This window comes from Petaurus breviceps, unplaced genomic scaffold (genome assembly GCF_028583685.1).
Source record: "Petaurus breviceps papuanus isolate PSGF00001 unplaced genomic scaffold, PetGlider_PUasm1.0 90903, whole genome shotgun sequence".
Lineage (NCBI taxonomy): Eukaryota > Metazoa > Chordata > Mammalia > Diprotodontia > Petauridae > Petaurus > Petaurus breviceps.
Genome location: NW_027187376.1, coordinates 3,208,046 through 3,235,401, shown reverse-complemented (window position 1 = coordinate 3,235,401; position 27,356 = coordinate 3,208,046). Strand labels below are relative to the sequence as shown.

The following is a 27,356-nucleotide window of genomic DNA, read 5'->3' as shown; positions in this document are numbered from 1 at the left end:
ATGCACTCTCACTTACTGGGTCCCAAAGTCCAGACTGCACTGACCTCTCACTTTGTCCTTTGCATCTATGTATTGACAATTCTGGAGACTGCCACAGATGCTGGTGATCTGGAGTCTCTCCAGTCAGTGGTTGGTCAGACCCACCCTGGGGCTAAAACCTGTGGCTCACTTGGGCCTGGACTCGGCTCCCAGAGCTCTGCGCTGGCCAATTCTTGCCAGCTGCCAGGCTGTCCTCAGCAGGAGGTTAGCTTCTCTGTGTCATTTTGTGGGTTCTGCTGTTCCAAAGTTTGTTCAGAGTCCCCTTTTTACATTGATTGGGGAAGGTGGAAGCCAGAGCCACACAGAGGTCCTGCTTCTGCCCCACCATCTTGACTCCGCCCCCACCAAAGTATGACCCTGTCCCTTTTCAAAAGTGTGTGCTTCTAACTACCTTCCCCCTCAACCTGCCCTCCCCTCCATCATCACCCCTCTCATCCCCTTCACCCCAAATCTCCTGTAGGGTGAGATATTCTATGTAGTATGTACGTCATTCCCTCCCTGAGCCAAATTCAATGAGAGCAAGGTTGACCCATTTCCTTTTGCCTTCCTGTTCTTCCCCTCCATTGTAATAGTTTTCCCTTGCCTCTTCTATATGAGATAATTTACCCCATTCTATCTCTCCCCATCTCTTCTCATTTTATTTCTCTCTCACCTCTCAATTTCTATTTTTAAATATCATCCCTTCCTATTCAATTGACCCTGTGCCCTCTGTCTATGTATACCTGTACACACACACACACACATATATATATACACACACTCACATATGTATTCAAATGCCCATATAACCTCCTATATAGATATATATAATGTATGTATATATGTATATGTATGTATATGCATATATATATATACATACACACATTTACATTCCCTTTAACTATCCTCATACTGAGAAAAGTTTCATAAGTTACAATTATTGTTTTTCCATGTAGGAGTGTAAATAGTTCACCTTTGATAAGTTTGTTATGATTTCTTTTCCATGTTTACTCCTCGTGCTTCTCTTGCTTCTTGTATCTGGATGTCAAATTTTCTATTCAACTCTGGTTTTTTCATCAAGAATGCTTGATAGTCCTCTACTTCATTGAATATTTTCCCCTGGAAAATTATATTCAGATTTGCTGGGTAGGTGATTCTTGGTTTTAATCCCAGCTCCTTTGACCTCTGGAATTTCATATTCCAAGCCCTTCTGTCCCTCTGTGTAGAAGTTGCCAGATCCTGTGTTATCCTGATTGTGTTTCCCCAATATTCAGATTGTTTCTTCTTGGTCTCCTTGATCTGGGAATTTTGGAACCTTGCTATAATATTCCTAGCAGTTTTCTTTTGGGGATCTTTTTCAAGAGGTGATTGGTGAATTCTTTCAACCTGTATTTTGCCCTCTGATTCTAAAATATCAGGGCAATTTTCCTTGAGAATTTCTTTTTTTAAAAGCAATTGGGTTTCAGTAACTTGCTCAAGTTCACACAGCCAGTTATTTCTGGGTGTGGTGCTGAGTATCTGATCCCAGAGATAAGGAACTTCCAAAAGGACATGATGACCTGAAATGAAAGGGCTCTGCTCCCTGAAATTGAGCATGTTTTGACATTCTCTGACTAGTTCTTGTCTACTAACCACATGATTAAGAAACAGACTGTTGATTGCTTGCTGAGCTGGAATTGGGGTAAATTGGACAGAATCAGACAAAATAAGTTCTTTGGTTGGAAAACAGAGAGGAGGAGGATTTTAATTAATTGTCTAACAAGCAGCTGCCAACACATTGAACTTCTTTTTAAGCTTTTTTCTTTTTTCTGCCTGATTCAAATCTCAATAAATATTATACCTGATGGGACAGCAGAAGGGGAGGTGGTAATGCCAGAGAGAGAACAGCAGGAGGATTTTTGAAGGGACAGAAGAATTCACATCCTTCTACCAGAGTCTAGCATTCACCACCCTTGTCTGCCTGTGAAGGATTTTACCAACATTTCATGCTCTTTGAGTGAAAATCCCCACTTTTTCCCAATGAGAAAGAGTCAGAGATGCAAATTAAAGAGTTGTACCTGAATAGCATTGGGATGAAGTAGTAGATATGGTGCCTATTTGAATTTGAGCTCAGCGTCAGACAGAGCCTGCCCCAGGAAACTGTGTTGCCTAAGGTCAGGAGGGAGCATCAGAATTGTTCTGAGGTCCTGAATCTGAAAAGACTGGGCCTTGACTGACAGGGGTTTTCTATAGGATAGAAAAACCATGTGTGAAGTCTGACCAGTGCCCCGTTTGAGGAACGGAGGGAGGGGTTGATATTTCAGGTTTTGACTACCTCATCTGAGGGGGGTTATATAGGAGGACAATAGTGCATTTGAACTGGATTGTGGATGCTTATTTGTGGGTATTATTTTTCCTTGTATTATGATAAAATGTTATACAATATGCTGTATCAGGAGGTCAAGGAAGTACATGGCCAGGTTTCTGAGAGCCAGAGAGAGGTTAATGGTTACCTCAGTGTGGATGGGTTGTCTGAAAGATGGGAATGAGCAATTGATGGACAGAATTTGTTCCTCTCTGTTAAACCAATCAGGTACTAAGCACAGCAGCTCCTTGACACTGTGGTTACGGCCATACTCAATGTCATTGTCCTCAGAAACAGGAAACATTCCAAATAGCAAGAGTCCTTCAAAGCAATTCAGTTCTAAAGCTTTACACCTGTGCTCCAGTGAGTTAAAATCCATTCTGCATGTTTTTGCTTACATAATGCAACAGATATCATAACTGAAGTATTTACAACTGTGTGGGACAAGAAGACCCCTGCCTAAAATAAAATAAGCAGAGATATCTCTGAGTAGAGACAGGAAAGATTTATTTAATTATTTCTTCTTTCAAGAAGGGCAGTCTTGCTACTAGAGGCAGTCTAGTAGGAGAGGCAAAATACAAAATGCAAAACTTGGTTATATACCCAAGAGACCACCCCTTCTCCCCCCCACTTTGTCCTGTCCTGTTCCTGTTAATCAGGAACTGAGGTGCACAATCTAACCACAAAAGAATCTGCTGGCATTTGCAGATGAAAATGTCAGTAATATCAAAAAGCAGAAGGTACATATCTAGCGGACATGAAAACAGACAAAATGTGTCATCAGTATTATTAACTACCTTAATATAATCAAAACATGGATATAAAAGCAGACAATATCCCATAAATAAGGGGGTATTAGGAACTTTTGGGTCATGGTGACCCTCCTACTGGCAACAGGAAGATAGGAAATATCCTATGTGCAGTGGGGATTTTGGAACACGATACCAGATCTGTAGGTCACAGTAATCTTTCGAAGTCTATATTGGTGCTAGTCAAGGGGAAACTAAGTCCATGCCCAAGTTTAAGGAACATGTACTTTCCCTTCCTACATATTAGCTAAGCTAAGCAAAACCTACAGCTCATGACCAGGGGAATAGAGCAAGGATCTCAGACTGCTAAGTTCTAAGTCTTTCATACTTTATTACAATTCTATTCAGATTTCTGGAATGTTAGCTGAGAAGTTTTTACTTTTATCCCATTCACAACCAAAGCAAAATAGAGCAGTTCTGATCAGGGGGAGGAACACCAAAAGCAAAAACAAGCAAACAATTCAAACCAGAAAAAAAAATTACTCTCCCAAATCAATCTAGACAGTACTCTCAGCCAATTTTAACAGCTGCATTTTAAAATGGGGTGTGTGTGGTTATCCCAGATTCATTTTCCACAAGGAGAAATTAGGGAGTAGTCTAACAGGTACTGACCATATTAATAAGGAGAACTTAATGTCAGTTACAATGTAAGCTGACTTTCAACCAAGCCTGAGGCATTTTGCACCTTGAATAAAGATATGACTCCCAATTAGCTAGCAGCAGTTGGCCTTTGTCCTGTGTCTTTGCATAAGGCTAGAACTAGATGCAAAGATTTCTCACAAGAAACTTCAGAGAAGATCTTAGAAGTGTTCCGAAGACAGAGCGTCCTCTGTCCAGAGGGAAGTATGCCTGGGTCTAAGGTAGACCCACTCTGGTCTGGCCAAGACCGGAAACCACGTCCCCAGCAAGCCTTCCTAGGTGCTTGAGGGGGAAAGAACCCGATGTACAGGGAGAGAGGGAAGAGGTGAAAGGAGCTTACTGTGACTCCAAGAAAGCTTGAGACCTCAGACTTTGATCCTGGCTGACTCACCAAAATGATGGGGGGATGGCAATAGGTTGGTTATACAGGGGCTCTGAGGACCAGAGTCCCTGAGTCTGGAATGATTCAGTAGGCCCAAGCAATGTTGAAGTCAGGATTGTAAAAGTTTATTGTTATGCTTTACAGTGGGCAAGGGTTCTTAGGGAACCTGAAAACTTAAAGAAGTCACAGGTATAGTTTTAAGGAATCAAGACAGTAAATCAGATGTCAATTATGCTAACTAGGTGAGTAAGGGTGGGATTAGTGGTCAGTGCTTAAAGGAACATGCACTTTTAATGTCAACTGTGCAGGTGTATTGCCCATAATTCACTGGGAAATAGTCCAAGGGGGGGGGGGGGCAACCAGGAGGTGTGGTTTTAGGCTTGAAACATCACTAAGTCAGCTAGCTGTCAAGGTGGACTGAGAAGTGCCTAGTCTGCCACCCATCAGTGTCATGTTTGACAAGATGAATGTTGGGAACCAAGGCTAACAGAGACTCAGTATGTGTATAATTGGCTAAGGTGTTAACCTATAGACAGTGCATTGAAGGATTCATAGATGCAGCTGGCCATTATACTAAAGGGAGATAACATTTGCCTAAGCTAAAATGTTTATAGAAGGTTTATTGAAGGATTCATAGGTGTAGCTTGTCATTGTTCCAGGCAGAAATAAACAGTTCATGAGTTGTTGCTGGACAGAGTGCTGGCAGGGGGAAGGGGCAGAGTTAATGCTCTGAGGCTGGGGAGGGGGAAATGTGATTTTATAGACTGGTTTTACAAATTGATTTTACAAACTGATGTTACCAACTGATATTACAGACTGATGTTACAAACTAATATTACAAAGATCCTAAGCACCCCATAAGAAGCAGGCATGGAGTTACTTCAGGACATATCCACTAAAGGATCCTGATAGAAAAGGTGCACCAAAGGTCATGAGGCAATTTTGAAGTGATAACATTGTCCTTTGTCCTAGTTGCGCTTTTACCAGAATGGGCCTAATACTTTGAAAAACACAGCCAACCCTGATAACTACAGCTGCAAGGAGGTGGTCAGGCTTGGCTTAGGAATGAGTAATTTAAACATTTTATTCCTGTAATATAATCTTCTTTAAAAGTTACTTTCTAAGTCTAAAGTTAACTGCTTAATTTAGGAATATAAAAATGTATGATTTGCTTTACTAATAAAATTGTACTATTATTTTTAGAAAAATGAATGAAGACCTAAGGTGGGGAGTGGGGGTGGGGAATCAAATCAGGAAGAAAAGATATTTTTCTTCTATATCTCAACTTTGAAGTGGCAGGAAAATAATTCCTTAAAGTAGTAGTTCTCATATGTCCCTGAGACCTCTTATGGAATCCAGGTAGTAAAAACTAGTTTTATAATACTAGTAAGATGTTATTTGACCATTAAAATCCTTCTCCCTTTTCCAACTACATAACTGTGTGAGACTGGATTTTCTTCATATACTTCAACTATAACAAGATATTGCAAAAATTTGGATGAACAGGGAGCAATAAGAATCCAGTTCCCTTCTATTAAGCCAAGGATTAAAGAAATTTGCCAAATTTGAAAAAAAAAAACAATTCTATTCTCAATAAATTTTTCATTTTATCAAATTAGTTATTTTTCACAAAAATACACACATAATTGTTTAACATTTTTAATAATATGTTAATATTTTTAAATTTTTATCATTTTAAATTTCTAATATGCTAAATACTTATAGCCATCCACCACATAAACCTTTAAAACTCTTTGGGATTCTTTATGATTTTTAAGAGCACAAAGGGGTCTTGAGATAAAAAAATTTTGAGAACTTCTACCTTACATGAACAAAAGAATTTCTCCCCCAAGTATCTCTAATCTCTTTCCTCATAATAATTATAATGATTAAAATTCAGATTTACATGATTCAGTGCTTTAATTAAAAATCGTTTTATAATGCCTAATCTTTCCTGTTTCTTCTTATTATAACTTACTTTTTCTTGATCTGCCTGGTGAAAAAATTGGTACAAGAGATTGGGTTATGGGTATTCATTAGAGACTCCATCATTTCAGATTGAGAGCTTTGTGGGGAAATGCTTTCCACCTGTTGTATTAAGGCAGCTTCCTCAACAGATACCTGCAGAGGTACAGTACCCTCTCAGCAGCTGCCTGTAATGGTATGGTCATCTCTTCAATGGTGTCTGTAGCAGTATGAGAGCGTCACATAGCTGAGGCTTTCTGTTCTTAAAGGATAGTGAGGATAGCTTCTTCATATAGCAATAAAAAAAGGATAGTTGGAAAAACTCTTTAAGAATATGATTCAACAGTGGCTCAGTGGATAAAGCAATGAACACAGCTTCAGGAGGTAGAGATTCTGGACCTCCAAAAAAAATTTTTTTTTCATGTTAAAATTTGTTTTTACCTATAACTGGGAAAAAAAATCAAAGACCAAGAATGGGTTTCAGAGACATTCAATGCTGTTGAAATGACACTTCTTTTTCATTGAGTCCAAATTTCCCTAGAAGTTTGGGGGCTCCAGTTGGCTTATCTTTCCTGTTGATGTTCCAAAGGTGCTTTTGCATAGTTGAAGGAGTCTCACCCTTCTGTTAACATCATCTTTATTTAAAAAAAAATGATTCAGGCATTTATCCAGTGCATATTATATACATAGTATAGTTTTTGAAGATTTATTTACCTGTAGGCTTCAGTTTTGTAAGGAAGACAGCACCAGTTTATACTTCTTTGGAGCTTTACAGTTTACAAAGCACTTTCCTTACAAAAATTCTGTGCAGGTATTACAGAACCTGAGAGTTGGAAGACATCTCAAAGGCAATCTTCTCCAAAATCTCTTTACTACATCCCTGACAAATGGTCATATTTAATTCTTAATTTTATTTTATTTTTTAATTTTTAAAAGTAATCAGGGCTAAGTAACTTGCTCAACTTGCTCAAGGTTACATGGCCAGTTATTTCTGGGTATGGTGCTAAGTATCTGAGCCCAGATTTGATCCAGGTCATCCCGACACTGGAGCTGGTGCTCTTACTCACTGTGCTACCTGGCCGCCCCTCTTAATTTTATTAAAAAAAAAAAAAAACTTTCTACACAATTACAGACACAACATATGTGTGATGACCAGCTTTGATAGACTGGACTCTTCTCAGCAATGCAGGGTTATAAGGCAACTCCAAAAGACTCATGATGGAAGGAGATGTCTACATTCAGAGAAAGAACTAGAAAGAACAGAGTTTGAATGCAGATTGAAGCAAACTACCTGCTTTCTTTCTTTTTCTTGTTTGGTTTTGTTTCCTCTTTCCCATCGGTCGATCCTTCCAGTACAATCCTTCTTTATAACCTGACTAATGTCTAATGTGAAAGTATTTGCAGATCCTATACTTGATTGAATGCTGCCATGGGGGGTGGGGGTCATGGGGGAGAGGGATGGGGAGAAAATGTGAAACTCAAGGAATTGTGGAACTGAATCTTGTAAACTAAAAGTAAACAAACAAATTAATAAAGACCAAAAAAAATTTTTTTTAAAGCGAAACAAATTTCCACATTGGCCAAAAAAAAAAACCTTCAATAAATATATTTATTAAGAATTTGGTAACCATCAATGAATATTTCTATATGCAAAAGACAGAAAAGGAGAATTTCATTTAATGCCAAGTGGCCTGACCTGATTCAGAACAACTGAATTCTATCAAACATTCTATGAATAATGCATTGCAACATTACATAAACTCTTTACAAAAATAAAAAAAGAAAATCTATAAAACAATGTCTATGACACAAATAAGACCTTAATACCTAACTCAGGTAATGAGATGAAATAGAAAATTAGCTATAGTCAAATATTCCTCATGAATACCAGTACAAAAATAATTAATTTAAATGTTAAGAAACAGAGTACAACAGGTTAACAAAAAGGCTAAATGGTATGACCAGGTTGGATTCATGCCAGGATTGGAAACTGATTCTATATCAGGCAAACTACAAACAAAATAAATAATATTGATAACAAGAACCACAAAAATTTGACTATATCAATAGGTGCAGAAAACATTTTTTTAGATAAAATATAATACCAATTTCTGGTAAAAAAAAAAACTAAAAAGTAAAGGAATAAATGACATGGCAAACAGTGTCAAAAAGAAGAGCCAAGGGGAGGCCAGGTGGCGGAGTGAGTAAGAGCACCGGCCCCAGAGTCAGGATGACCTGGGATTGAATCTGGGCTCAGATATTTAGCACCACACCCAGAAATAACTGGCCGTGTAATCTTGAGCAAGTTACTTAACCCCAATTGCTTAAATAGATAAATAAAAAGTAGACCCAGCATTACATGTAACTAAGACAAACTAGAGGTCTTTTCAATAAAATCAGGGGTAAGCCAAGGAAATCCATTGTTTTACATAGTTAAATGTTAGTTATAGTGGTAAGATAAAAAAAGAAATTGAGGGAATAAGCAATGATGGACAAACCAGCAAAGTTCCTTATATGATGTAGGCACTTAATAAAGGTTCATTGGATTGAAATGTTCTCCTTTCAACCAGTCTCTCCTTTCCAATCAATTCTTCACATAACTGCCCAACATATGTTTTTAAAGTACGGGACTCAACAGGTCACTTTGGCTCAAAAAGCTTTACTGAAAGGTAGAGACACAATGAAAAAAGTATTGGTTATGGCATCAGAAGACTTCCACGTGAAACCTGATTTCTGCCTTGTGCGATGCTGGGTAAGTCAAATGACTTCCATGGGCCTCAGTTTCATACTCTGTAAAATGAGAGGTTGAAGTTGGTGCCTTCTAAAGTCCTTTCCAGCTCAAAATCTATGAGCCTATGATTCTGTGATCCACTTCCTACTACACCTAGGATAAAATACTATTCAGCCTGGTATGTAAACCTTTCTATAATCTGACTTTGATTTACTTTCCAGACATTTCATATTACCCCATTCTCATCTCCTACCTCTGCAGTATTACAAAGTCTTTCTCAATGGCTAGAATGCACTCCCTCTTCACCTCCATTTCCCTCAGAAAGACTTGAGTTCAAAAGCTGTCTCAGATACTTAGTAGCTGTGTGAACCTGGGCAAATTCACTTAAACATCTCAACCTGTTTCTTGATCTGTAAAAAGTGGATACAACACCTCCCTAACAAGGTTACGAGATAGCACATGTAAAGTGCTTTCCAAAATTATAGTGATATAAATGCTAGCTAGTGATATAAATGATTCCTCTCCTGGTTTACTTGGAGTCTGGACTTTATCATCATGACTCCATTACCTTCTTAACTGGGTCCTTTTCTCAGAACCTAGAGTTCAAACCATGGAAAACCCCTTCCCCATATCAGTCCCCTTTGTCATTGGTGAATTACTTCTGTGGTCCTCTGTTTTGTGGACAGAACCAGGTTAGTCATTCTTCCTGGACTTTGCAGCCATGTCCCACTAACCAGTAATTTGCCCTCTTCAATCCCATTTCAAGATCCCTTTTATGTGTTGTCTTTTCCCATTAGAATGTAATCTCGAGAGCAGTAACTTTATTTTTGCTTTTATTTGTATCCTCAGCACTTAGCACAGTGCCTATATGCACTTAATAAACAAATGTTTGTTCCCTGACTGTTGCCTAATGAAACACTGCCACTTACCTTTTAACAGGGAGGTGAGGTGATAGACTCAAGGTATAAAATAAGACATAGATTTAAAAAAAAAAGACAGTAAAAATTTGTTCTATTTGAGTATACATTCTTTTCTTCTAATAAGTAGAGGAGTGTGTAGGAAGACAATGGGGGATGGAGATGGAAAGAAGGAAGAAAAGAAGGAAATGAAAGAAAGAGAAACAGAGAAAGAAAGAAAGTGAAAAGGAAAGAAAGGGAGGAAAGAAGAAGGATAAGAAGGAGGGAAGAAAGGAAGGAAAGATGGAAGAAAAAGAAGGAGGAAAAATCATTAATGGATGCTTTTTTTTTAATGCTGAGAGCAAAACCCAGAAAGAATGACAAAGCAGAACAGCTTTGAAAGTCAGAGGAAGTAAGATGTATAAAAAAGAAGCCTACAGTTTATATATATATATATATATATATATATATATACATATATACATATATGTATATATGTATATATGTAGTACAACATACATGCACTTTCTATTTTGTTTGGTGTTAAGTTTAAAAATATATATCACAGCAAAAAAAAATGGGAAAAATATTGTGGAGAAGGAGTGGTCAAACAGCCCTGGATTACATAAGATACTGCTTCAATTTATTTTAAAGGGAAGAAAGTAGAATAAATGTTATAAGCCAGTGAGTTTTAATTCAATTTCTTTAAAATGTTAATAATGTATTCTTAAAGAAATAACAAACACTTAGAATATCATCTAATGTACTAGTTTTAAAGTGCAAACTTGGCTCTTGACTTGAGTTCTGTTCCTCTCAAACTCTTCCCGTCTCTTTGCAGTCACAGAAACTGGGCTGTCCTCTAAAAAATGCATTCCTGGATACAACACTGGTACAACACTGGAAGTACCTTCTCTCCTGCACATCCAAAAAAATTACTGAGAGGTTGTGATTTTCATATGTGTGAGTGTGTATTTGTGTACCTGATGGAATTTTTACTTAGTTTGGTTTTAGAAACAAAACAAAAACAGACATTGTTGAACATGTTTGTTAATCCATAAAAAGCACATGCCTCTAACTACGTTAAGTATCAGTGCTTGCAATAGTCACAATCCCATCACTATTCAGACTTGTTCAATCACTTTTGGACAATACAATAGAGCTAAGAAGGAAGAGAGAACACCATTAATTTTTTTTCTTCAGTCAACTGATTAAAAGAATAAAGAAGCACATTTAATCTCGCTATATACTCCAAATTATAACAGGAAAGATCAGGGCAGGAGAAGTAATCACTTGAAGTTTACAATTTTTAATTTCTTAGTCATCTGCATCAACATTTCAAAAACATGCAGGCCAAAGTACTATTTTAAAATTCTTTCAAGGCATCCTTTGTGTCAAGATATAATTTATAATTTTTAAAAAGCAGCAAGCAATTTCCACGATAAGGACAAATTTCCAGAAGGTGCTAAAATTCATTCTTCAGCTGGAAGCAGAAAAGACTCCATTTTCTTACTTTCCTCAGTTTAAGGTTGGGATTTTTCCTTAAAGGAAGCTTTCATTCTTTTGATTGTGGAAGGGTCCCATAGTCTGTTACCATAGTCTGTTAAGATTAAATGAGTGAAGTAATCTTTTCCTTTTAAGAAATAAGCATTTCTTAATAATTTCTTTTAAGAAATAAGGAGAGACCATCAGAATTGCTCTGATGTCCTTAATCACTTCTCAATAGCCTGGAAAATGATAGAGAATGGTTCCCATGAGAGGAACTGAGTGAGGGACTGGACTTCCTGGTTTGGGTATGGCTGCAGGAGATCTACTATCTCATCTGAAGGGAATTATATAGGATGAGTGCAGTACTCTTGCATTGGATGAATGGATGCCGCTTACCTTACTAGTTCCTAATATTCTGATTAAATCCTATACAATGTGCTGTAGGAGGGGCTCAGTGAAAGCAACATGGCCAGTTGTCTGAGAAATAGAGGTTAGGTGTTACTCAGAGCGGATGGTGTGTCTCATAGGTGAAGGATCACCAATTGATTGATAACATCTGGTCCTCACTACTATAATAGATCAGACCCTGGTCACAGAATCCTTCACACTGTCATGAAGGCTATACTCTGAGTCATTGTCCTTGATGCTTAAAAAAAATTCCAATTAGCATAAGTCCTTCAATGGCATTAAATTCTAAAGCCTTGTACCAGGACTCCAATACTTTTGTGTTCATTCTGCCTTTTTTATTACCTAACTCATAATACAGTCAACAAAGCAATGCAACTGGGGTGGCTAGGTGGTGCAGTGTGTAGAGCACTGGCCCTGGAGTCAGGAGGACCTGAGTTCAGATTTGGCCTCAAACACTTATCACAAAAAAACTAGCCATGTGACCTTGGGCAAATTACTTAACCCCAATTGCCCTCCAAAAAGCAAAAAAAAAAAAAAAGTAAAACAAAGCAATGCAACAGATATCAAAATTTAAGTATAAAACCAGGCAAAGTAATAAGCAAGGCTATGTATCTTTATTATAAAATTAGAGATACAATGAAACACAGCAGTTCTGTTCAGAAGGCGTAATACTAAAAGCAAAACAAACAAATAACAAAAAAAAAACAGAAAAAAAATTCTTCAAAAAACTCAATCCAGAGGCTTCCCTAAGCCAATCTTAATATCCACACTTTAATATATATATATATATATATATATATCCTGGATTCATTTTCCCATTTTAGCCTTTAGGGTGTGCTGTGACTAGTACCCAATAAGCAGGAATAAGGATCAGGTATTGTTAATTGAATGAAAAACTGGAAATGGAAGTTTAACTAAAAACATATGGAATGTATTTCTCTATTTAAGATGGAGAAGGGAGGAGGATGGTAGACAGCAAGCTCAGCTGACACAATCCCCACTTGGAAGAGGTTAGGGAGCTTCCAAAAGGATATTGATAACCTGAAATAGAAGTTCCCTGCTCCCTGATATGGAGCATGCTTTGATATTATCTGACTACTTCTAGTCTGCTAATATGGTTGGAGGAGGGCATATACATAGAACACCTGTTCTTTTTTCTTAATATTCCAATTAATATTATGTAATTTGTTATGGGGGAGGAGGGGGCCAATAAAGCACAGAGTTAGCTCTCTGAGAATCAGAGAGATTAATGGTTGTCAACTTCCAACTGAGCCTGGAGAATTTTGTATATGGAGGGAAACATGACTTCTAGCTAGCTAACAGGAGTCAAACTCTGCTATTTAGTTGTATAAGAGTGAGAACTGCTTACAGAGACTTCTGAGAGACTTCAGAGAGTTTCTTTGGAGTGAGATACATGGTAACAGATACATGGAGGGAGAAGCTACTGATATGTAGGGAGAAATTAGCTCCTCAAGGCATCCAGAAGAATTCATTCATTCTTGTGTATTTTCTGGTATGTTCTAATCAGCAGAACTCCAATGTCTATTGACCTTTGGGTATAGGTAAAAGTGTTTTTTTCACTATTCACTATTTATAATGGATTTTTGTTTAACTGACATTTGGTGGGATGGAGTCAAGCTGGTAGACAATAAGCTAAGGGCTACTTCAATCCTTAAGAACAAGAGAAGTGGCTTTAGTTCTGAACCTCTAAAAACTCTACCCCCAGGGGTGGCTAGGTGGCCCAGTGAATAGAGCACTGGCCCTGGAGTCAGGAGGACCTGAGTTCAAACCCGAACTCAGAAACTCTACCCCTAAACTACAAATGATGCCAAAGTTGCTTAATTAGAATAAGACTTACAACGTCATCTAGACATAATAACAACAGCAAAAAAGATGTCACATTCATCATAGGGGATTGGAATGCTAAAGTAGGAAATCAAAAGATAATTGGAATAAGAGACAAATTTAGCCTTGGAGTACAAAATGAAGTAGGGCAGAGTTTTGTCATGATAACTTGCTGGTCATAGCAAACATTCTTTTTTGACAAACCAAAAGGCAATTCCATACATAGACATACCAGATTGTCAATATTGAAATCAGATGATTATATACTTTGCAACCAAAGGTGGAAAATTGCTATACAGTCAGTTGAAATAAGACCCAGAGCTGACTGTGGTTCAGATCATGAGCTTCTTATTACAAAATTTAAATGTAAATTGAAGTAGGGAAAACCATCAAACCATATAGGTATGATCTAAATAATATATCTTATAAAGTAGAGGTAATGAGAAGATTTAAGGGATTAGACCTGGTAGATGAAGTGCAAATGCTATGGACAGAGGTTCACAATATTGAACAGGAGGTGTTATCATGAGAAATTTCAAGATGAGACCATTAATCATTTTAAGTGAAGTTTTAATAGTGGAGCATGGTGAAGCCGGTGACTGCCAGGGGTCAGCACCCAAACCAGGCAGAATCAAGACGTATCTACTCAGAGTTTATATAGACCAAAACCACAACATAATGGTTGCCAAGGGGAGCAAGCAGGGAAAATATAGAAGCCAAACGATAGCGTTGCTTAACGACCGGTCAGTTACCCAAATGGTAAAAATCCCTGCATTGGTTCCTACGTAAGAGTAAGGGGCTGTGGTATTCTGCTTGGTGGGTTTTGTGGTGGACTTGGTGGGCCTTCCTGGTAGACTAGGTCTATTTTGTTGGTGTTTCTTTCTTTTTCTCTCTCTCTCTCTTTTTTTTTTTTTGCTTTTTTGGAGGGGGGAAGCAGGGCAATTGGGGTTAAGTGACTTGCCCAAGGTCACACGGCTACTAAGTATTAAGTGTCTGAGTCCGGATTTGAACTCAGGTTCTCCTGACTCCAGGGCTGGTGCTCTATTCACTGCGCCACCTAGCCACCCCTGGTGAGTTTCTTGATAGGGAAGGAGGTTGAGGGAGAGTTCCCAAAAATGATGATTACAACAGAGGCAATAACAAAAAAAAAAAATCCCAAAGAAAAAGAAGAGCAGGAAAGCAAATTGGTTGTCTGATTAGGCTTTACAAATACCTGAGGAAAGAGGGAAAGCAAAAGATAAAAGAGAAAGGGAAAGAAATACCCAAATGAATGCAGTATTCCAAAGAATAGCAAGCAGAGAAAAGGGTTTCTTAAATGGTCAATGCAAAGAAATAGAAGAAAACAATAGAATGGGGAAAATGAGAGATCTCTTCAAGAAAATTACAGATATTAAGGGAACATTTCATGCAAAAAAATGGGCACAATAAAAGACAAAAATTGTTGGGACTTAGAAGTAGGAGAGATTAAGGAGATATAGCAAGAATATACAGAAGAGGGGAGGCTAGGTGGCACAGTGAATAGAGCACCGGCCCTGGAATCAGGAGGACTTTAGTTGAAATCTGGACTTAGACACTTAATACTTAGTAGCCGTGTAACATTGGGCAAGTCACTTAACCCCAATTGCCCTGACTTCCCCCTCCAAAAAGCAAAAAAAATAAATAAAATAAAAATTTTAAAAAGAATATACAGAAGAACTATACAAGAAAGACCTTAACATCATTGATAACTGTGATGGTGTAGTTACTAATCTAAAGCCTTAAATCGTGGAAAATGAAGATTAGTGAGCCTTAGAAAGCATTGCTAACAATAAGGCTAATGGAGATGATGGAATTCCAGCTGAGCTATTAAAAACTTCAAGAGATGATAATGTTGAGGCACTGCACTCAAAGTTCAGTTTATGTGCCAAATTTAAAGAAGGGTAGTGCTGGGGCGGCCAGATGGCTCAACGAGCAAGAGCACCGGCTCCAGTGTCAGGATGACCTGGGGATCAAATCTGGACTCAGATATTTAGCATCACACCCAGAAATAACTGGCCGTATAACCTTGAGCAAGTTACTTAACCCAGATTGCTTTAAAAAAAAAAAAAAGGTAGTGCTAAAGGACATTCAAATTACCAAACAATTGCACTCATTTCAAACATCATCAAGGTTATGCTTAAGATTCTGCAAGCTAGGCTTCAGCAATATGTGAACCAGGAATTATCAGAAGTGCAGTTCAGTTTTTTTTTTTTAATTTTAGGCAAATTCCAAAACTTAAATACATAATGAGCAAAGAAAAAAGAAACATATTATAAACTTAAATATTAAACCTAAATACAAAATAAGAAAAGAAAAAAAATATGTCATATACGCAGCAGAATATAGGAGAGGATTCAGAATAAATAGCAATAACTTGCCTATATATGAAATACTGTGCATTATGTTGAAAGCTGTCCATCTTTTCTGTGCTTCCTTGTGGGTATTCTTTTGCTCTTTGCTGTACACTTTTTACTTTGCTCTTTTTCCTCCCTCCTTCAGCCCTCCCTCCCCACCCCAAAATTAAGCATGAATATATTTATATATATGGATATTGATATATACACATATATACATATGTAAACATATCCTTTCCCCCAAAGATTCTACTCCTAATCTTTATTTTTATGTTTGTACTCATCTCTTTTTTCCTATCTCTCCTAATTCCTCTTCTGTACTTCTATCTGGTACCTTGCCCTCCTATTATTTAATATGCCCCTTTGACCTATTTCTTTTCTTCTACCCACTACCTTGCCCTCCTCTTACTTAACCTATTCCCTTATAACAATCCCTCCCTTATCCTCCCCTTCCCATAAATCAAAACACCCAATTGTACACTCATTTGACCTATTTCCTCACCCTCCCCTCTAAAAATTTCTCCTTTGTTGTGTCCCCCTTCCCCATCCCCTAAGTTTTATTTCTTTCTAAATTTAAAAGACTTGGGGGTGGCCAGGTAGCACAGCTCTGGCTGTGGAGCACTGGCTGCAGTGTTAAGAAGACCTGGAGATTGAATCCCGTGCTCAGACACTTAGCACCCACCCAGAAACACCTGGCCGTGTAACCTTGAGCAAGTTACTTAACCCCAATTGCTTTAAATAAATAAATAAATTTAAAAGACTTTTCTACTCTTCCAGAAGTATATGTATTTTTTCCCTCTTAAACCCATTCCTGATGAAAGCAGATTTCCAGAATTAACAGGCCCCTCTCCCATCTAATTCCTCTGTGTTGGATCTTCCTTTCACACCTCATTTGTATAAGATAATTACTCCTTTAGTTATTCTTGAATGGTTTTACTTTTCGAAGTCACATCATGCTCAGGTCTATCCCAATCTTTCTTATAAGCTACCTAATTACTAAGTAGTTTGCTTATTTCTTGTCCAGATGGTATGTTTTACTTATAATGTTCATTCTATCATATATAAAGTGGACTAATGTGTAAAATTACTATGAAGTACAATTCGATTACATATCCACAAGCAAAATACAACACATCCTTATAAAGAACAATTTAATAATGTTTTTATACTAATATTTATTTTAGACCTTGATCCAATGTTTTCAAAGTGTGAATGCTTTGAATGTGATAATGAGGATAAAAATTCATTTTGGAATTTGGGCAAAATGACTAACTTGTAACACAAAGTATTGATGTTTTGGAAGAGTTGAAGGTTCTTCTTTTTGGAGTCAGTGTTTCAATCAGTTATTCCCAATTATTGTGATAGACTCCCATAGGAAGGATCATACTCAAGTGTCTAAACGTTAATCAGCATGCTTTCAAGTTCTTTCTTTAAAATTGTCTAGTTATTGGGGTTGAATTTTAATATAGTGTTCACCTACAGTATATATTAATAGTTTTAATATGAAGTGAAACATTTTATAAACAATGTATGTTGCACCTGCTTATAAAAAAGAAAATGGAGTGCACAAAGACACTTTATTGCTCAGAGAACTAGACTAGAAAGTGTATAAGAACATGTGAAATTGTACCTAAACATTTTGTTATTAACTGATGATTACAAAACTGAAAAGCTAATTTATTGCACGTCAATGAATGTACTTAGTCTGGTCTTAGTTACTTTGATTTAAATGTCTAAATTATGTCTACTTAAAAATATGTTTAACTATAATTGATGGTGTTGGGCTTTAGGGGCCATTACTAGACTGCAGGGGTTGTTGATATGTAACTTGTGTTCATTATTTTATACAATCATGTATAGCAATTTTATAATTTAAGTGATATTTAGATAATCTTAATAATTGTATATTTGGCAAACTATTAAAAATTTCAATGATACTTCCCCCCTTGAAAAAAATATTAAGTAAGTATCAACAGGTAGAAGCAGGAAATTCCATGACCTCCCCCCACAACTACCTCAAATACCTATAAAAAATGACTCTAAACAAATTTTAGAGCTACAGAACCCACAAAGTGACAGAGAGAAACAAATCTCCCACTGAAGACAGCCTGGCAGGCCTACAGGAAAGGTTCATTGCAGCTCACTGGGAGCTGAGCTGGTGAACTGTGCAGTTTTGGCCCCAGGGAGGCAGCGGTGGCTGGATCAGACTTCAGGAGAGTGAATCACCAGCAGCTGTGGCAAATTTCCAGACTTTTCAACCCATAAATGCCAAAAAAAAAGTAAAAGGTCAGTGAGGAACTCTGTTGAAAAGGAAGAGTGTGGTCTGGCCCCTGCCCCCTGGGCCACAGGTATACATACATATATATGTTTATATAGAAGGGCGTATGTGAGTATAAATACATATGTGAGTGTGTGTATATATGTGTACATGTATACATAGACAGAGGGCATAGAATCAGTTGAATAGGAAGGTATGATATCTAAAAAATAAAATTAAGAGGTGAGAGAGGTATAATATAATGAGAGGAAATAGGGAGAGATAGAATGGGGTAAATTACCTCATATAAAAGAGGCAAGAGAAAACTGTTACAATTGAGGGGAAGAACAGGAAGCCAAAAGGGAATGGATCAACCTTACTGTCACTAAATTTGTCTTAAGGAAGGAATGACATACGCACCAAATTGGGTATCTTACCCTACAGGAAAGCAGGGGGGAAGGGGATAAGAGGAGGGATGATAGAAGGGAGGGCAGATTGCTGGGGGGGTAGGGGGAGGGTAGTTAGAAGCACACACTTTTGAAAAGTGACAGGGTCAAAGTATAAAATAGAATAAGTGGGGGGTGGGATAAGATGGAGGGAAATATAGTCATTCTTTCACAATATATCTACTATGGAAATGTTTTGTGTAACTACACATGTAAAACCTATATTGAATTGCTTTCTATATATATATATATATGAGTGTGTGTGTATGTATGTATGTATGTATATATATATATTTTTTTTTTTTACATGCAACTGGGATATAAGATATATAGACACTAGGGTATAAAAATCCATCTTGCCCTACTAAGTCAGAGGGAGGATGGGGAGGATATAAGAGAGAGCAGATTGGGGGAAGGGGTATTCATCAGGACTGCTATTTTGAGGTGGGGATAGAGGAAAGATGGGGAGAAGATTTGTAACTCAAAATCTCAAGGAAATGAATGTTGAAAACTAAAAATAAACAAATTTAAAAAAAGAATCATCAACGGTAAATAAATCACAAATCTAAAAGAAAAAATAATTAGAAGAGAGCACAGAATCATAGGAGGAAATCAAATTATAATGAAAAGATACTGTTAAAAAATCAGGAAGAAATAATGAAAACATGGACATATTGGAAAATCGATCAATTAAAATGACATAAACATAACCAATAGCATTCTTATTGCAGTACAAATTTCTATATTCAACAAAAATGAAGACCAAGTTTTAAGAACCTATTATATCTATAAAATCAATTAAACAGCATCTCTGAAAAGAAAAAAAAAGCAAAGAAAACCAAAACAATGGGTTTAGCTAAAGAAAACTGAAACAATGGGTTCACAAGCATTTTTACTAAAATTTTAAAGAATAAATAACTCATTTGCTTGATAGAATATTTTAAAACATAAAGATGGTAGGTTACCCATTCCCTTCCATGAGGGAAATACTAAATTATTAGTAGCTGTTAATACTAAACAATTGGCAGGCTTTAAGTTCTTAAATCTTTAAACTCTACTAAGACTTATGGAACACCTTGTACTTTTTGGCCCCTGAATTAAACACTGACAAAGCCAAAAAAGAAAACTATAGGTCAATATAAGAAATAAATATCAACACAAAAATAGAAAATAAAATACTTTCAAATAGAACATAACAGTACACAAAAAATGTACACTGTGATCAAACAGGATTTGTACAAAGAATTTAACAATATTAAATAACAAGAAATGAAAAATAATAAATCATATCAACAACATAAAAAATAAAGACTATAACATATACTATTAGATGCATAAAAATCCTTCAACAGAACATGGTACTTACACTAAAACTTTTAATACAAGGAGAGAAGCATCTTATTAGAATAAAAGTATATATTTGAAACTATATATATACTTATTATATAAATCAGAAAAATGCTAAAAGCATTTTCCATTAAAAAATTATTGTTAAACAGGGATGTCCATTCTTGCTACTCCTAGCCAACATCATTTTTACAAAACTTTGTAGTAGCAACAAAGCATGAAAAAGAAAGTGAATGAAGGAGCATTTATTAATCACTTAACAAGCATTGTACTAATAAAGATACAAAGAGCAAAATCATTCCTTGCTTTGAAGGAATTCTCACTTTAACTGGGGGAGACAGCATATATAAGAGTTCAGCTAATGAAAAAGCCTGGAAATCCTAAGGGTGCATCAGTTGGTCAGATGGTAAGGCCCAGGTATAAGTATTAGCAATGAAGAAGTTAAAATATTTCCTTTTGTGGATGATGTTATCATCTATAGATCATAGGCTAGTTATAAAACATAGAATATTTATCATTTCTGCCCATCTTTCTTTTCTAGTGGGTATAAAGTATACCTTAGGGTTGTTGATCACTAGGGAATTTAAGCTTCTTTTGATGTTAGCAAATGTATTTCTTCCTTAGGAAAATATCTGATCATGTCCTCTGACAATTGCCCCATTGGGAAGTATGTATTATTAGTCTTAGAGGTATACATCAGTTTTGGTATGGTTTGGGGGTTTTTTTTAGATTCTGAATGTCAAATTTTATCGGATTGATTTACTACAAACATTTTCCCCAATCTTTTTCTAGAAAATATTTGTAAAACATAAGATGATCAACCAAAAATGTGTGGTGGCAATATGAGATCCTTCTTTTTTTTTGCCTTTTGGAGGGCAATTGGGATTAAGTAACTTGCCCAAGGTTACATGGATAGGTTTTGGGGTTTGTTGTTTTTTTTGTGAGTGTTAAGTGTCTGAGGCCAGATGCAAAGTCAGGTCCTCCCGACTCCCAGGCCAGAGATCTACTCACTGTGCCACCTAGCTGCCCCTAGATCCTTCTTAATATAGTGCTGGGTATCCCCACCTGTCACAAGGGAGACGGGGATTCAATTCCCCAACTGGGAGCCAGGGCATCTAAGTATCTAAGCATCTAAGTAGATAATGTGCTGGTCCTGAAGTTAAGAAGACTCATCTTCCTGAGTTCAAATTTGGCCTCAGTCAGTTAATAGCTGTGTGACTTAATCCTGTTTGCCTCAGTTTCTTCATCCATAAAATGAGTTGGAGAAGGAAATGGCAAACTACTCCAGTATCTTTGCCAAGAAAACCCCAAATAGGGTCACAAAGAGTTTGAAATGATTGAAAACAAATATGTGACTTTAGTAAAGTAGAGGGATATGAGATAAACACACACAAAAATTTCAGTATAAATTTCTCTGTACTAGAATAAATATAATAAGAAACTGAAAAAGAAAAAAACCTATTCCAAAAAAATTTTCAATTGTTGACTAGCAAGGTTGTTGTTCAAAATGTACTATAAATATTAAAATATGCTGGAAAACATTAATTATAAAGGTTAATGCTAGAAAATGGCTAAAGAAATTAATTGATGGATAGAATGAGGAAACCTAAAAATAGGGTGTTTGACAAACCCATACTCTAAACACACTGGTGAATGGAACCATTATCCAAATAAAAATTAGTGGGAAAACTTGTTAGCTATATGGTTGCTTTTTAAAAATGGTTTGAATTGATACTAAATAATATCACAACTCTAATTGGACCCATAATATAAATTTGAGTAATATATTTATTTCAGTTATGGAAGAGGATATTTTAGTTAAGCAAATAGAAGAAAATTATTTGAGGCAAAAATTGATGGGCTTGATTATGCAAAGATAAAAGAATTTTGCATAATAAAAAGCAATATCTATAAACTAAATAGACTAGACTGGGAAAAATGTAGTAATAGTATCATATGGAATCTGGTACATAGAACCTATAATGAACTGATACATAGTTCTGAGATTAATGTTTATTACCAAGTGGAGCAATTGTAAAAGAAAATGAACAAATATATTTCTAAAGAAGAAATATAAACATTTTATTAGTAAATGGAAGGAGAAAATATAAACATCTTATTAGTAGAGGAAAAGATACTCCAATCTACTAATAATTAAACAAGTGCAAGTCATCAACCTAAAGTTACAACTTCATATCCATTAGAAAGGAAAAATAGGAGGGAAGGATAAACATTCAATGTTGAGGCCAAGGGGAAACTGGTCCCTATATACATAATGACATTATAAACAGGTGTCAGCTTTTTGGAGAACAATACAGTAATATGAAATATGGGTCGCAAAGCTGAACCTGCTCTTTGACTCACTGATTCCATTGCAAGCACTTATTGATTTAATATTGTATTACCCAGAAAATATAATAAAAATGTTCTTTTAATATTATCTATATGGACAAAAATATGCATAGCTGGTTTATAATAGCCCAAAAAAGAAGAAATATTCTATGTTCAGCAATTGGAGAGTGGCTGGATAATGTATATTATTATCAATATCCCATTAATATACTGGAATTTGTTGATACCATGAACTTACAAACATGAAAAATGCACACAAATGTGAAGTGATACAAAGTGAGATCAGTAGAACATGACATCTAAATGATGTGATTTTTAAAATAAGAGAAAGGAAGGATGCAGATTTTAAAAATAACAATCTCAAACAGACCTCCATGGGTATACTGAATAAAACCAATTTTTTTGGCTTGTGAATTCAATTGGTTCTATTTTGTTAACTACTAACAATTTTATGTAAGATTTTACTTCTTATTCATATTATTTGTGGGTGTTGGGGGAGGGTTCAAATCCAGGAAACATCATAAATGCAGTAATTTAAAGTAAAACATTAAAGCAAAAGGCATCATTGGAAATTGTTCCACTGAAGGAGCTTTATTGATTGCTTTTGCCCTTCCCTTTCATTTACATTAAATCAATGTTAGTTTGGAAAGTAAGTTGGAGTTCAATCCTCTGCTTGTTCAACTAAAATATAAATGATGAAAAGGGACTACTTTAGCTAATAAAGTACTCCAGCTGAAGCAAACTTTAGAAAAAGAGATAATGAACTTTGTGCCCAGTGAGGGGGAAAACCCAGAAACTATCAGTGAGTATGGGATCAGTGGAACACAGGTAAATCATGAACTTTTGGATTACTAGCAAAAGCAAACACATATTGGAGGTAGGGATCATTAGCAATGGTTTGATGAAGTTGTGAACCTACAAAATATGCTGGACCAGGGACGGCTTGTCAGGATGGACCCTTGTGCAAGTTTGAAGGAAGGAGAGTCACTCTAGATGCTACATTTATTTTAATTATTTGTTTTCTAAATTGCTGTTATCTTTTTTCTGAAGATGACTGTCAAATTTATTATATGATTATAGAAATGTCATTGAATGCATAGATGGATGAAAATGTTATGACTTCCTAATATTATTACAAGTGTTTAGTATACACCCAAAAATAAGTGAAAGCAGAAACATGACAATTTGAATATACTGCTTCTATTCTAGAAAGTAAAGTCAAAGACTAGAAAATCTGGAGTTCACATTCATATAGTGTTTACAGACAGATTTGCCACTTTTCTCAAAACCATGGAAGAGTCATTATCCCTACTCTGTACAGCAGTAGGATATGTGACCCCACTGGAACACAAATTGGCAATGCCACCTAACTTTTCAGATCTGTGGACAACTTCCTAAGTCCCAACTTCTAACAAGACTACATTGCAGAGAAAATGCTGACCTACATTAATAGATAGTATTTGCTCATCCAGGACTTTCATATACCAGTGAAATCACAGGTCCAGTCTTATCCCTGTGGACGAGTAAACTGAGGCTTAAGGAGACTAATTGGATGCTCATGGCCCACAGTCAATGTCATCTACTTCTAACGGTATGCTTTTCCCACATGTTGCCTCCCAATACAAATAACTCATTTTTCTATAATGCTTTAAAACTTTACAAAATAGAGAGTATATCCTGCTATATTTTATGATGATAAATTTACTGAGTGAACTATTTCATGAACGCAAGCTCTTTCCAAAGATAACTGAGTTTCAATTTTGGCAAATGTTCTTCCCACACACATATAAAGGTCCCATAAACTACCTGAGCAAATCAAATGTTTCATGAGTGGCGATGCAATGATAGGTCTTGAGAAATTTCCATCTGAGATATAGCAGTGATGTGATGAAAATTTCATGCTTCTTGACTTTTTCCTCACTTCTGCAGGATTTTGGAGTATGCCCCAACAAAGGTGCCATGTCCCATTAATGGGCACCATCACTCAAGGGAAGAAAAAGAGTCAGATCGTAGACATCCATGTTACTTTAACAGAGAAGGAGCTGCAGAAAATGACAAAGTCCAAAGAGTTAGCAAATAATGCTACTCTAGAGGGAAAGAAGGCCTCCATGTGGTCTTGTGGACAGTGGTCTGCCTACCTGTGATTTTTGTCCTTACTTTCATTGTTTCTTTCTATTATGGTACAATCACTTGGTAAAACGTTTTCCTGGTGTACAATGAGGAGAGAACCTTTGGTACAAGATCTCCTGCTGTCCCTGCCTCATCTTCTTTTATCCAGTCCTCATCATGGCTGTGGCCTCTTCTCTGGGCCTCTATGCTGCTGTAGCCCAGCTCTCTTGGTCCTGGGAAGCATGGTGGCTGGCTGCCTGGGACATGGAGAAGGGCTTTTGTGGCTGGCTTTATAGCAAGCTTGGCCTGGAAGACTGCTCACCCTGCAGTATTGTTGAACTACTCAAGTCTGACATCTCTGGCATCTTCTCCACCAAGGATCCCACACAGGGGGAAGAAACTTCTGCTGTTTAACTGCCACTATTTCCCCTAGGTCCTTGTTCTCTTCCAGAGTGGGTCAACAGTATTACTCTCTATGTGCCATTTCAAATTTGCAAGGAGTACATGGGACCAATACCTGGGCCAATGATACGCTCCTTGTTCTTCTGAATGAACTTAACTTTACCTAGACATTCCTTCTAGTATCTGTCAACCTGCCTATATTGCTGGCTCAATCTGCAGTCCCATGGTGGCAAGGATAGAAAGAAATTGGGGTAGATGAGTGGGTGGGGAAATAGAATGCCAAAGCAGTCTTTCTTCCCTGCCTTAAAGTGATAACATCTGGAGTAGGAAGAAGATAATGATAATGGCTTTCTGACAGCAGCCTGAATCATGCCTCAGTTCCTAATTTGGTTGCATTTTTCAAACCAAGAACAGTGTGTGACTCAGGTGACTCTGTAGGGAAGGGGAACAAAATGGAGACTAAGCTCATTGATAGACTTGAGGTAAAAGGTAGGCTAGAGGGCCAAACATTTAGGAAGGAAATAACAATCACACTTCAAAGAGAATACAACAGCAAATAGCATAAAATATAAAGTTACTATCCTAGGGCTTTGAGAGTTTAGCCCCAAAGGATGATAGTGTTGATTCTTCTGTAAGCTGCATATTAAGGAAAGAAAGACTAGAGAAACAGCAGTGTATACTTTGTAAATGGACGTATAAAATATCATTTGTGCATAGTGGGGAATGGGTGGGAAAGCACTTGTATGATTAGTAGCATAGTTCTCTTAAGGTGAAGGTTGGAACTCTACCTGCTGAATTTACTGAACACAGCACCAACAAAACAGGAAGTTCACATAGCCATTTAACCTAAAAAAAAAAAGCCTTCTTGGGGAGTTGAGGAAGCTATCCTTAAAGACAGGCAGATCCTTTTTAGCATTGAATAGACAGTTCAGCATCTGATAGAAAACTTTCATTTGTCTTTCTGGCACAACCAATTAATTCCCCAAATTAATGTAGTTTAGGTTACTTACTGACCCTATAAAATGTTCTATCTTTTACTCTTTCTCTTACCTAAAGATTTATTTTTTCTTTTAAACCCTACCTCTAAAAAAAGTAGGTGAAGGTTAGAATTACCAGTTCCTGTCTGGAAAGGCTCAGCCTTCTTTCCTCTCTCAGCTCTCCATTTCTTGAGATAGCAGTAGAGTGAAGCTAGATCCTCACTCAGGGCATATGACCCCTAGTTCTGTTGCTAAACCCCACATTCAAGGAGGACTGGGATATGATGGGGATTTAGAGTGGTTTTTTTTGTTGTTGTTTAATCTTTAGCTAGACACTTCTAAAGAGCAAAGATAATAACATTGGTACTGTTCGTGTTTTTGCAGAATTTGGTACTTTTATGTAACAGAGACAAAAAAAAAAGTAAAAACACACATAATTTTAACATTCGGATTTTGTGTTTTCAGTGTTAAGAGATTAGGTCTTAAATGTTGAGGTCCAAAAGTGAAAGGTGATACCAATACTACAGGTTTATTTTAATACATCTTAGATTTTATAAGAGCCCTTTCCTGCTGCCAGTGACTTGCAGGATTCAGTATGAAATGGATTTTCCCCCTTGGTTCTGGTAGTTTCCTCCATCATACCAGTCCTTCCAGTCCTTCTTCTTCTGTAATAGAATTTTAAATTAATAAACTTGCCACACTGAATATAGGGAACAAAAATCCCTGTGATTAGTCATAAAAGTTAACATAGGAACATCAGATTATAGCAAAGGAGAGGGTTAATTATGGTGGGGGGAGAAAATAAGGGGAAAATAATGAAGAGGAGAAAATGAACTCAGATGAAATAAAATGACTAACTGGTTTCCAAAAGAAAGAGGGTGAAATTTACTTTTCTCTCCTCTCAGTGGAGAAGTGTATGGAATGTTGATGTCAGACAGAGTTGATGGTCATTATTGTGTCTAACTTTTTTTCTTCTTGATACAAAGTAGAGTAGTTTGAGGAGGGCATTATGGGTGAGATGAATTGGAAAATGGCTGGCACCATTTCCAAACACTGTACATCAGGCACTTAGATTGTGCAGTCCTAATGCATTGCTTCCACTATTATTGCTGATGAGAATTGATTGTCATAAATCCAACACAAAAGATGGCCCTAGAAAGACCTTGCTAGTGTGTTGAAGATAGCCATGATTATCGTCTTATTCTGGATCCTACTTCACAAAGACTGTACCAACATTTATGGTCTCTCTCTTCATCACAAAGCAAAGTATTTGTCCTTGCACCAGAAGATGTGCATGTGTCTGGCCAAACAGGAGCAGAGCATATGCACAAGTCCTACATACATTTATCTTGTATTCTTACTGAAACTATATAATTCCGGGCAGATGATCAGCACTAGCATGATGGACTTAAACGAACTTTAATTTTATCTTTGCAAATGGAAGTTTAAGTAGGAGCACAGAATAAATTTCTCTGTTTAAGGTAGGGAATGGGGAATAAGGATGGTCAGCATAAATACCCAACTCATCTGATGTGATTCCCCACTTGGAAGAGGCTAGGGAACTTCCAAAAG

General features: G+C 36.7%; 1 pseudogene; it reads left to right on the top strand.

The window, feature by feature from the left end:
* Nucleotides 1–25,680, top strand: LOC138151545 (transmembrane protein 169-like; annotated as a pseudogene).
* The last annotated feature ends 1,676 nt before the right edge of the window (nt 25,681–27,356 follow it).